This window comes from Zingiber officinale, chromosome 8B, assembly GCF_018446385.1.
Source record: "Zingiber officinale cultivar Zhangliang chromosome 8B, Zo_v1.1, whole genome shotgun sequence".
Taxonomy (NCBI): Eukaryota; Viridiplantae; Streptophyta; class Magnoliopsida; order Zingiberales; family Zingiberaceae; genus Zingiber; species Zingiber officinale.
Genome location: NC_056001.1, coordinates 93,009,238 through 93,023,215, shown reverse-complemented (window position 1 = coordinate 93,023,215; position 13,978 = coordinate 93,009,238). Strand labels below are relative to the sequence as shown.

At 36.5% G+C, this 13,978-nt stretch overlaps 1 pseudogene; it reads left to right on the top strand.

Moving 5' to 3' along the window:
- The first annotated feature begins 624 nt into the window (after positions 1-624).
- LOC122014042 lies at positions 625-1,307 on the top strand (annotated as a pseudogene).
- Positions 1,308-13,978: the final 12,671 nt, after the last annotated feature.

Genomic DNA, 13,978 nt, shown 5'->3' with positions numbered 1-13,978 from the left:
TTCAGATTAGATTTTATATCTTCCGTCCTCATACTCATCAGGTATAGGATATCCGATGAGTATACTTATACCAATTAAAGGATTAGATATCTTCTATATTTATAACTTTTCTTCTCTCTATCCAATTATTATCATTAAAAAAGCATATTAAAATTAATATCCTATTAAAATATGTATATATAATTAAAAAAATAGATTAAATATCTATCTAGTCTCCTCCTAATATCAACAAAAAGAGTTATCGGATTTTAGAAAAAAGAAAATTTTCTTTAATATATGTATATATCACTACAAGAAAAACCCTCATAGACATCGGTGGAACAATAACAGTTTTAAGTAAAAACCAATGTCTTTGAGTAATTTACACCGGTTTTCCAAAAATCGATGTCTATGAGCAAATATTTTCGCTCATAGACATCGGTTTTTTAGCCGATGTCTATGAGTGCCTTTTTTTCGTTAATAGACACCGATTTTAACCACAATTTTTAAAACCCGGTGTCTATGAACCAAAATTCCGGCGGACTTTCTTAGCGCGCTTTCTTTTGGGCTTCTCCTCGCCTACCATAAATCGAACCCTAATCCTCCGCATCCTCCTTTTAGGAGTTACCATTTGAAAGACGAGCAATGGATTTCTCGACGGCGATGTGCACGACGACAGTCGTTGGCGCTGTCGCGGTCTACTAGTTTGTGTGGGTGATGGGCTCGGCGGAAGTGAAAGGAAAACGGGCAGTGAACCTTATGATGGGATCGATCACGCGAAATAAGGTGCAGGACAAGTACAAGCAGTACTGGTCCTTCTTTCTCCGCTCCAAGGAGGGCATTGTCGTCGCGTCCGATGATGACAATGTCCTTGCCTTCGTTGACACCTTCTACAACCTTGTCACAGACATCTACGAGTGGGGATGGGGGCAGTCCTTCCACTTCTCACCCTCACTTCCCGACCGCTCCCACAGGGAAGCCACACGCATCCACAAGGAGCCCGCAGCTGATCTCATCGCCGCTCGGCCGGGCCAAAGGATCGTTGACGTGGGATGCGGTGTCAGCGACCCGATGCGTGCCATTGCTGCCCACTCTGGCGCCGACGTCGTCGGCATCACCATCAACGAGTACCAGGTCGCCCGTGCCCGCCGCACAATCGCAAGGCCAGCCTCAAGGGGCACTGCGAAGTCGTCTGCGGCAAGTTCCTCGAGATGCCCTTCCCAGAAGGCACCTTCAACGGCGCTTACTCCATCAAATTCCAAGTTTTTGATCTTCTTTTTTCGAGGATCACCTTCCTGGATTCCAAATTTTGTTTCAAGGCTATGTAAACATATCCTTTTTATTGTCTCTAGCTAGTTCGCATTTGTTTTGTGCATCGATTTGTGTGTTTTGGCTCTTTTCCGGAGCACTGGGTTAGGTTTGAGGCCGATATCACAAGTGTAGGCTGGATTTGTCTTGGTGCATCGATTGGGAGAGATGGTCGGAGGTGGAAGCAGGAGGGACGATGCGTCGCTGAAGATCAATAGCACCAACGTCTTTGCGGTGCTCGAGACTCTCAAGAAGAAGAAGAAGTCGGACAAGGAGTTGAAGAGCAAGGGGCGTCCAAGAGCCAAGGGAAGGAGCAGGAGAAGCAAGTGTTTTGGGCCCCGGTGCCTCTGACGTCCATGTCCTGGGTTGATGTTGGAGACGACGACGATGACGATTACTATGCTACCACAGCGCCGCCCTAGGCTGTTTGGGGAGTATCGAAGCAGCAACACAATAAGAAGGTTGAGGCGACCATAGAGGAGGTATGTGAACAAATTGCACTCAGATGTGCTGGCTAGCTGTTGGCAATGAAATCTAAGCTATTTAAATCTATGTTTTAGATTGTTTTTCATACTAGCATGTTGTATCACTCTTTGCTTATTCCTTTGGTGTAGTATCAACTTGAAATATGAGAATAATCTTTAAGCTCAATCACAATTCAAGATTTAGCAGCATTTTGAAGAAGATGATGTTTCAACATTGCTCTAAAAGGTGATATTAGTAATTATTAATTTAATATTCTCCTCTATTGTAATATTATTTTAATGGTGACCTTTGGCTAGGTGTTGGGCTGTGGGTCAACCGCCTGCTATCTGGAACCATCTTTTAGTACCTTATGTTTCGGCATATTGTTTCTATCAGGCATAATGTTAGTACCAAATAAATATTTATGTCATGCTTGTTTATACAAGACGTGCATGCGAGTTCAGCTTGCTTTATGATTTAAGCTTGATAGCCTATCAGAAAAACTTTTTCTATTATGATGTTACTTATAAGCAATTCATGTTTACAAAGGTTGCATGATGAAGATTACTTAAATGATTATTTGTATTATATGCAGTACTGGATAAACTTGAATTGGTCTGGACCTTTTGATGTGATTAACAATTCAATTTTAATTATTGTTCCTATTTTCTTGTGTTTGTAAGAATTCTATTGTAATGCTTATTCCTATTTTTCTGCATTTAGAACCTCTGTATGAGTATGTTTTCCTTCGTAAATCAGTAGTCTTAACTCTTATCAGTTCACTTTTATTAATCTCTTGTTAATTCTTTGGTACTCTTTCATATTATCCCATTTTCTGAAAAGACAATAACAGTTTTGGTTTGTAGAAGAATAGGACACATATATTATATAAGGTTATAACCTTATATGGTTATAAGGTTTACTTACTTTTAACATGCAAAGTATTATAAACATTATTTACTCTGAGAATTTTTTGTCATGAAAGTTTCCATTTATGTGATCTTCAGGATCTTGAAATTGTTCAGGAGCATAGGAAGACTGAGCATGCCGATAGTGATGAGATTTGTCTTGTCCTTAATACCACTGGCCCTAAGGAAGCAAAAGAGGAGATAAGTGGGGCACCGACCTAAGAGAAAGGGAGAAGGGAAGGGGCCGACCACACCAAGGAAAAAAGAGAAGGCTTAAGGTTGTGTATCTCATGAGGCACCCTCTCCTTCTCTTTTATAATCCTTGGTCATGGCAAAAAAGGAAAGTTTTAAACATAATTAAAACTTCCTTATTTGTGACCTCCCTTAAAAAAGGAAATTTTAACAACAATTAAAATCTCTCTTTTCTAAATTTCCTATTATTTATGGCAATAAATGAAAGTTTTAAACTTAATCTCTCTCTTTTAAAATATGTAAACAACTACAGAAAAGGAAAGATTAATTAAAACTTCTCTTTTTAAATCATGGTTACAAAAAAGGAAAGTTTTATCAAAAATTAAAATCTCTCTTTTAATCATTATAGATAACTACAAATAAGGAAAGATTTTAACAAAATTAAAATCTCTCTTTAATCTTTTGTAGATAGCTATAAAAGGAAAGATTTTAAAAATTTAAAACTCTCTTTTAACTATAAAAGGAAATTTTAAAATTAAAAATTTTCTTTTAAATCCCTTCATGAATTGCTACAAAAGGAAAGATTTTAACAAAAAATAAAATCTCCCTTTAGTTCTAATGGTGTGGCAGGCCCTATGCTTGGACACCAAGCATGGCTTGGCCGGCCACCTCTTGGGCTCCAAGCGAATGCTTGGCCGACCCCCTTGCTCCAAGCAAGGATGTGTCTGGCCTATTACTTGGGTAAGAAGTAGACTTGGTGGATACAAGGCTTTATAGAGGTTACAACTGTTGGTTGCTACTCGGAAAACCTATAGGTTCCACTGTACAAAAATTTTGTACAAAGGTCTGAACCTTTTCCTAGCTACCATGTGTTCTTTTAAATTAAATTTTGGATCGCCTGCGGAACTTAACACGTTTGATCCAAAACTTAATCTATTTGTTCTTTTAGGTTTTGACTTGGATCTCCTGCGGAACTTAACACGTTCGACCCAAGTCTCCTTAAGTTATTAATTCCATTAAATATTAATTTCCATAAAAGGTTCCCAGTACTGACGTGGCGAGGCACATGACCTTCTTGGATATGGGAGCAACCACCACCGACTAGACAAAACCTTTAATAGAAAGCTAATATTTAATTTCCTAAAATAACTTTAGGTTAACCTAAAGGAACAATCAAATCACAAGGAAAAGAAAGAAACAAAAGAACACAACTTCGAAAAACATATTCGAAATTCTAGAACGTAAGCCTCTTGTATTTGGTATTATTTCCATAAATAACTAGCATGATGCGGAAAAGGAAAAACTACTAGTTATACCTTCTAGAAAGACCTCTTGATCTTCTACCGTATTCCTCTTCTAACCTCGAACGTTGTGTGGGCAACGATCTTCCGAGACGAGAAACCACCAATCACCTTCTTCTCCTCCTAGCTAGGTTCGGCCAACAAAGAGGAAGCTTCACCAAGGAAGAAAATCAAAACACTAACCAAGCTCCAAGAGATGCTAGCTTTTTCTCCTTCTTCTTCTTCTTCTCCGAGTAGTATCCGGCCACCACAAGAGCTCCAAGGGAGAGGGAGAGGTTCGGCCACCACAAGAAGAAGAGAGGGAAGGGTGTTGGCCGGCCACACCAAAGAATAAGAGAGGAAGAGAAATAATAAGGGTTATCCCATGAAGGCACCCTCACCCCTTCTTTTATATTCCTTGGCCTAGACAAATTAGGAAATTTAATTACAATAAAATTTCCTCAATTTCCTTGACATGATTTAATTTAGAAAAATAAAATAAATTTTCCAAATCAAACTTCAATGGCCGGCCACATCATTGGAGAACAAATTGGACAAGTTTTAATCAACAATTAAAACTTCCTAATTTGTTTCCGGAAATTTTTAAAAAATAAAATTTCTCTTTAAAATCTCTTCATGGTTGATAAAAGGAAATTTCTATAATTTTAATTTTATCAACATATGAATAATTTTTAAAGAGAAAATAAAACATCTCTCCAATCTACAAATAAGGAAAGAGATCTAATCTCTTTCTTTAATCTTATGTAGATCTTTTACAAGAGAGATATTTTATTTTTAATTCTCTTTAAATTATATCTTCCACATAATAATAAAAATTAAAATTAAATTTCTTTTTAATTTAATTTGGCCGGCCCTACTAGCTTGGGTTCAAGCTAGGGCCGGCCACCCAATTTTATACCTAGGCCGGCCCTAGCTTGTTCCCAAGCTAGCTTGGCCGGCCCCTATTGGGTGGGTATAGAAGGTGGGTATAGGTGGGTATAGAACTCTATAAATAAGAGGCTACGATAGGGACCGAGAGGAGGAATTAGTTTTGGTCTCCCGATAAAATTAAGCATCCCGTGTTCGCCCCGAACACACAACTTAATTTTATCAATGATAATTCATTCACTAGAGAACTATCATTGAACTACCGCACCAATCCCAAATTACATTTTTGGGCTCCTTCTTATTATGAGTGTGTTAGTCTCCCTGTGTTTAAGATATCGAATGTCCACTAATTAAGTGAGTTACTGACAACTCATTTAATTAATATCTAAGTCCAAGAGTAGTACCACTCAACCTTATCGTCATGTCGGACTAAGTCCACCTGCAGGGTTTAACATGACAATCCTTATGAGCTCCTCTTGGGGACATTATCAACCTAGTATCTCTAGGACACAGTTTCCTTCTATAATCAACAACACACACTATAAGTGATACCATTTCCCAACTTATCGGGTTTATTGATTCATCGAACTAAATCTCACCCATTGATAAAATAAAGAAATAAATATCAAACATATGTGCTTGTTATTATATTAGGATTAAGAGCACACACTTCCATAATAACTGAGGTCTTTGTTCCTTTATAAAGTCAGTATAAAAGAAACGACCTCTAATGGTCCTACTCAATACACTCTGAGTGTACTAGTGTAATTATATAGTCAAGATAAACTAATACCTAATTACACTACGACCTTCTAATGGTTTGTTCCTTTCCATTTTAGTCGTGAGCTACTGTTTATAATTTATAAGGTACTGATAACATCATCTTCTGTATGTGACACCACATACTATGTTATCTACAATATAAATTAAATGAACAACTACAAACAAATGTAGACAATTTGACCAAAAGTGATTCTTTATTCATAATGAATGTTTACAAAGCTTAGGCTTTCAGTATACACTCCAACAACAACAAGGACCGAGAGGATAAATTGGTTTTGGTCTCTCGATGAGCTTGAGCTTCTTGTGTTCACCCCGAACACCCAACTCAAGTTCATCAATAATAATTCATATCACTAAAGAGTTATTATTGAACTATCGCACCAATCCCAAATTATATTATGGGCTCCTTCTTATCATGAGTGCATTAATCTCCCTGTGTTTAAGATATCAAATGTCCACTAATTAAATGAGTTACTGACAACTCACTTAATTAATATCTAGCTCCAAGAGTAGTACCACTCAACTTCATTGTCGTGTCGGACTAGGTCCACCTGCAGGGTTTACATGACAATCCTTATGAGCTCCTCAAGGGGATATCATCAACCTAGATTATTAGGACACAGTTTCCTTCTATAATCAACAACACACCATATAAATAATATTATTTCCTAACTTATCGGGCCTATTGATTTAACGAACTAAATCTCACCAATTGATAGATTAAAGAAATACATACTAAGTATATGTGCTTGTTATTATATCAGGATTAAGAGTACGCACATCCATAATATCATAGGTTTTGTTCTTTTATATAGTCATTATAAAAAGAAACAACCTCAAATGGTCCTGCTCTATACACACATAGTGTACTAGTGTAATTTTATAGTTAAGATAAACTAATACCAAATTACACTACAACCATTCCAATGGTTTGTCTCATTCCATCTTAGTTGTGAGCTACTATTTATAATTTTTGTTAGAGTGTATACTAAAAGTCTAGCTTTTTGTATAAACATTTAAGAATCACATTGGTCAAATGTCTACATTTATGCGAAATGTAGTTGACCATTTAATTTATATTGTAGATAACATGGTGTGAGGAGACACACAGAAGATCATGTTATCAGATCATTATAAATTATAAATAGTAGCTCACAACTAATATGGAATGGACAAACCATTGGAGTGGTTGTAGTATAATTTGGTATTAGTTTATCTAGACTATAAAATTACACTAGTACACTATGAGTGTATTGAGCAGGACCATTTGAGATAGTTTCTTTTTTTACTGACTATATAAGAGAACAAAATCTCTGTTATTATGGAAGTGCATGCTCTTAATCATGATATAATAACAAGCACGTATATTTAATATTTATTTCTTTGATTTATCAAAGAGTGTGATTTAGCTCGTTAAATCAATAGACCCGATAAGTTGAGAAATGATATTATTTATATGATGTGTTGTTGATTATAGAATGAAACTGTGTCCTAGTTATCTAGGTTGATGATGTCCCCTTGAGGAGCTCAAAAGGATTGTCATGTAAACCCTGCAGGTGGTCCTAGTCTGGCATGACAATGAAATTGAGTGGTACTACTCTTGGAGCTAGATATAAATTAAGTGAGTTGTTAGTAACTCATTTAATTAGTGGACATTCTATAACTTAAACACAGGGAGATTAATACACTCATAATAAGAAGGAGCCCATAATGTAATTTGGGATTGGTGTGGTAGTTCAATAATAACTCTTTAGTGGTATGAGTTATTATTGATGAACTTGAGTTGGGTGTTCAGGGCGAACACAGGAAGCTCAAGCTCATCGGGAGACCAAAACCAATTTCTCCTCTCGGTCCCTATCGTAGCCTCTATAAAACCTTGTATCCACTAAGTCGACTTCTTATCCAAGTAATGGGCCAGACACAACCTTGCTTGGAGCAAGGGGGCCGACCAAGTATAGGCTTGGAGCCCAAGTAGTGGCCGCCCAAACCATGCTTGGTGTCCAAGCATGGGGTCGACCACATAGGATTAAAGGAGATTTTAATTTTTGTTAAAAATTTTCCTTTTATAGCCATTCATGAAAGGGATTTAAAAGAGAAATTTTATTTTTAAAATTTTCTTTTATAGTTATCCTCATGGTTTTAAAAGAGAGTTTAGTTTTTCAAATCTTTCCTTTTGTAGCTATCTACAAAAGATTAAAGAGAGTTTTTAATTTTGTTAAAATCTTTCCTTATTTGTAGTTGTCTATAATGTTTAAAAGAAAGATTTTAATTTTTAATAAAACTTTCCTTTTATGTAACCATGATTTTAAAAGAGAAGTTTTAATTAATCTTTCTTTTTTGTAGTTGTCTACATGTTTTAAAAGAGAGAGATTGATTTTAAAACTTTCCTTTATTGCCATGTTCAATAGGAAATTTAAAAAGAGATATTTTAATTGTTATTAAAATTACCTCTTTTAAAGGGATGCCACAAATAAGGAAGTTTTAATTATATTTAAAACTTTCCTTTTTGTAAATATCATGGTTTAAAAGGAAGATTTAATTTTTTTTGTAAAATTTTTCCTTTTTAGTGTACCATGATGTGGCCGGCCATAAGAAGATTAAAAGGAAGTTTCAATTAAACTTTCCTTTTTTACCAAGACTAAGGATTATAAAAGAGGGGGAGAGGGTGCCTCATGGAGAGGACAATCTATTCTTATTCCTTCTCTATTTCCTTGGTGGTCGGCCATGCTCCTTTCCTTTCTTCTTTCTTGTGGCCGGCGGCACCACCTTTAACATGTCACCTCTTTTGCTTCCTTAGGGCCAGCTGCATCAAGGGTTGCTATATCCTTGTGGTCGGTTGCTTAGAGAGGAAGAAGAAGAAGAGGAGAAGCACTTGGTGACCGGTTGCTTGAAGGAGAAGAAGAAGAAGGAAATTTTCTATTTTGGCATCCCTTGATGGCTTAAGAGTCTTGTAGAAGAAGAAGTGGTCCCGGTGGAATTCATCTTGGTAGATCGTCACCCACACGACGTCCAAGAGGAGGTGAGGAATACAACAGAAGATCAAGAGGTCTTTAGCTACAAAGAAAGGTATAACTAGTAGTCTTATTCCGTATCATACTAGTTCATGATTCTTTGTATAGATCTTGAAAAACCAAACACAAGAGGTTATCGATTTTAATTATCGTTTTTATTATCAATATTTGTTTCGATAATGTGTTTCTATTGAGGTCTCTGTAGTTAAACCTAGTTTACTGTGAAAAGTTTAAATATCCTATTTCTTTGAAAGACTTTGTCTAGGCAGTGGTGAATGATCTCATACCCAAGAAGGCCTAGTGCCTTGCCACGTTTGACCTGGAAGCCGATCCTTGAAATAGATATTTGATCAACTTCTGTAATATGGTTTAACTTAGGAAAATCACATCGGTTGAACTTAAAGTAAGAATGTTAAGTTTCGTTCCCAATTCAAGTTTAACTTCTAAAGGAAAAATTTGGATTAATTATGTTAAGTATCGTTTGCAATCCAAATTTAACTTTAGTAGAACACATGGGTAGCTAGGATAGTATTATGCTTGTACAAATTTTTATACAGGGGAATTAGGACGGTATTCCGAGTAGCAACCAACACTGATAACATGATCTTCTATGTGGCATCACACACCATGTTATCTACAATATAAATTAAATGGACAACTACATTTAACATAAATATAGACATTTGACCAATGTGGTTCTTATTTCAAAATAAATGTTCATACAAAAAGTTAGGCTTTTAGTATATATCCTAACAATCTCCACTTATACTAAAAGACTATGCTGCCATATATACTGCCATACATCTGATTTCCATCCTCTCAGCATGCCCATCAAAAGCTCTCGCTGGAAAGACCTTAGAGAAATGTTCTGCCAGGTTATCTACTGATGTAATCTTGGCGACAATAACCTCTCATCGTATTAGGTGGTACTTGCGCTCTATGTGTTTAATTGCCTTATGGGCTCGTTGTTCCTTCGAGTTTGCTACTGCACTACTATTATCACAATAAACTATAATAATTTTGGGCAAACCAGGAATCACATCTAAGTCCATCATGAAGTTTCTGAGCCATACAACTTCTATGACTGCCTCAGAGACCGCCACATACTCAGCTTCCATGGTGGAGTCTAAAATGCATTTCTGCTTAACACTCCTCCATTGTTATGGTTCCACCTCCTAAAGTAAACACAAAACCCCGAGGTCGACTTACTATTGTCCTTATCAATCCGAATCCGTGTAACCCACAGGGAACAAATCATCGGCCTTGTAAACTAGCATATAATCTCTAGTCCTTCTTAGGTACTTTAATATATGCTTTACGGTAGTACGGTGTCCCGGTCCTGGGTGACTTTGATATCTGCTAACCATGCCCACGGTAAAACAGATATGTAGTCTCGTACATAGCATTGCATACATTAGGCTTCCTACAACCGAAGCATAAGGAACCGCCTTCATCGCCTCTATCTCCTTTGATGTCTGAGGAGACATCTCTTTAGATAAGGGCACTCCATGCTGAAAAGGTAGAAAACCTTTCTTGGAGATTTGTATGCTAAAACGAGCTAGGATAGTATTGATGTATAAAGCTTGGGATAAGGACAATATCCTTTTCTTGCGATCCCTTATTACTTTGATTCCAAGAATATGTCCACATTCTCCCAAGTCCTTCATATCAAAACACTTGGACAATCATACCGTTACGTCTGACAACACTTTGACATTGTTGCCAATGAGCAAAATGTCATCTACGTATAGTACAAGAAATACCACCACGTTTCCGTCACTTTTCTTATATACACAAGACTCATCCGGTCACTGAATAAATCGATAAGGCTGGATCACTTCATTAAACCGGATGTTCCAAGATCTCTTGCTTCATCATATGTCCAGGGATCAGGTTCATGTTCACTAGGGATCAAGTCTTGAAGACTCTCCAAAAACAACCCTCCCACTACGATGAGACATTATTTGTAATTGTGCATCTTTTGTGACACGTGTTGCAGTTTCTTGTGGTATATCATCTTGTACTGTTGGTACTAAAATAGACGTGTCTTCTCTTATTTCTTCAAGAACAATTTTACTCATGGGCTTGTGGTTCATTACATAGTTCTCTTCTAAAAATCGGGAATTAGTGCTAGCAATGACCTTCTGATCTTTAGGACTATAAAATAAACCACCTTTCATTCATTTAGGATAACCCACAAACAAGCGAACTTTTGTTCGTGATTCCAACTTATCAGTGTCTCCCTTTAGCACATGTGCTGGACTACCCCAAATCCGTATATGCTTCAGACTAGGCTTACGCCCATTCCATAATTCTATGTGAGTAGAGGGTACTGACTTAGAAGGTACCATGTTTAAAATGTATACTGTCGTTTCCAGAGCATATCCCCAAAATGAATTTGGTAATTCTGAATAACTCATCATTGATCTAACCATTTCCATAAGAGTCCTATTCCTTCATTCTGCCACACCATTCTGTTGGGGTGTACCAGGTACAAACAGTTGGGGTTGAATCTCGGCCTCTGATAAGTAACTCCTAAACTCTCCTAAGAGGTACTCTCCACCACGATCAGACCGTAGTGTCTTGATACTTTTACCATGATGTTTCTCCACATCAGCCTTGTACTATTTAAACTTATCAAAGCACTCAGACTTGCTGTGCATCAAGTAAATGTACTCGTATCTCGAATAGTCGTCTATAAAAGAGATGAAATATTCGAAATCACCTCTTGTTTGGATAGTCATAGGTTCACATAAATCAGAATGAACCAATTCCAACACATCTTTGCATTTAACCTTAAAAGATCTATTGGTTATTTTTTCCTTCCAAGCAAGACTTGCAGGTTGGAAAGTTTTCCACCACCAATGAACCCAAAATTCCATCGGCTATTAACCTTTGAATCCTACTCAAGTTAATATGACCTAGCCTTAGATGCCAAATATATGTTTGGTTCATTTCCAAATGTTGCTTTCTCTTATTAGAAGATGTGTTATTAATTTTCATTTATTGCATCATGAGAGTTATTGGATTTAGAGTATATAAATTGCCAACCAACGTACTAGTACAGATAACAACTTTGTCATCAAAAGAGACAGAATATCCATCTTTAAATAGTTTAGAAACTAAAATCAAGTTCTTTCTAAAACTTGGTACGTAAAGACAATTTCTCAAAATCAATATTTTATTCCTAAAAGATAAATAAACATCTCCTACTGCAACAGCGACCACTTTCGTAGCATTGCCAATATAGACAATGATTTCCCCTCTATGTCATCGTCGAGTTTCCTAGAACCCCTGCAATGAATTGCAGACATGATCAGTGGCTCCCGTATCTACTCATCAGATACCGATAGATAACACCACTAAACATGTTTTAACAACTAATGAATCGGATACACATTTGTTGTTCTCAATTTTGCGAGGACAGTCCACCTTTTGTTTCTAATCAATATAATTGGGACTAGTAAATTTGTTTTCTTCTAATATAATAGCTAGGGGATTGAAAGCCATTTGAAATCCTAAGAATCACAAAATACTTGGTCAAGACCTTAAAATAATATTGATTCCTCAATATTATATTCACCAACAGCTCAAAATACCGTGAATTTTGTATGTCACGATAGTGTGGGCGTATACAAATTCAAACATTTGTAAGAGGGGGGTTTACCCATTAATTTTATAATCTTGTTAACCTAACTTTATGACAAATAAAATTAATTGTTGGTCTATCAAAATTTGGTCAAAACCTTAGAATTTAAAATAATATTGATTCCTCAAACAATATCATTTAAATTCACCAACACCTTAAACAACATGAATTTTGTATGCCACGATAGTGTGGACGTATACAAATTCGAACATTTGTAAGAGGGGATTTTACCCACTAATTTTATTATCTTGTCAACCTAACTTTATGACAAATAAAATTAATAGTTGGTTTTTCTTCGGCCACACAAATAATAGCAGTGACTCCGATGGGGAGGATACTATTAAATGCGCCTAAGTGTATACCATTACTTGATACTAAGTCCATTAAATAGGATTGTGCCCCTTCAGATGGAGAAGATCACACGCTCCTAAATAATTTCCTATAATCATCCATTAAGGAAGTTTGATCTAGTGATCCACAAACAAACTCATCCGATGTGGAGGAAGACACTCAGAGCCAACGCACAAGTTTGAATGCATCACTTACAAACTAGTAATGGAGTGTAACACCCACTAAGCTTTTAAGATAAGCATATGAATGTAGGAATTTTTCCTTAGAAAAATAATAAGAAGTGAATTGAAGCAAAAAGAAATAAAGTGAAATAAAAAGAAGTGAAGGTCAAGGATTGAACCTTGAACCTCTTATATTATAATTCATAGAATTAACTAGTAGAAACCAATTGGGATAGAGAGAAGATATTGATAGCAAGGAAAGGGAATGCATGATAAAGATAGGAGTAAAGATCTAAGAAGAGAAAGCAAGAAAAGAACAAGAGAAAGACAACTTGCCTTCCTCCCTTTCTCTTCCTTTTTCCTCTTTTCTTTTGCCGTGCCAATTAAGAGGGAATCAAGGGGATTCATTCCCCCTTAATTCATCATGAATGGTGAGAATAAAGTAGAAAATAAAATAAATAAAAGAAAAATAGAAATGGGTTAAGGGAGAAGGAAAGCAAAAATCAATTTTGCTACCTCTTCCCCCTTAACATAAAAGAGAGCAAGAAAAGAGAAGTTTATTTTTCTCTCATTTCCTCATCCTTCCTCTCCCTCACCGAAACCATCAGTCCCCTCTCCTCCATCTTCGGCCCCAAAGCCAAGTTTTCCCCTAAGAAAGCCTAAGATACAAGGAGGACTTAGCAAAGGAATCAAGGAAAGGGAACTTGAAGAAGAGGCTACTTCTTCCATCACTATACCTTAGATCCACAAGAGAAAAGGATGTAAGCTTCCCCTCACCTGTGGTACAAGGCTTTTTATGTGATTTTCGGATTTTATAAGGATTAGAAAACCTAGGAAGGAATTTAAGAAAAATTCGGCCAAAGAAAGGGTTTTCAAATCTAGGAAGGTTTAAACAAGTCCTTATTTCATGATATTTTTCTATGCTATGTAGGAAGGATTTTCTTCATGTTTTTATACCTAAATGATGCTTGATTAGAGGAGTACCTAACCCAAGAATTTCGGC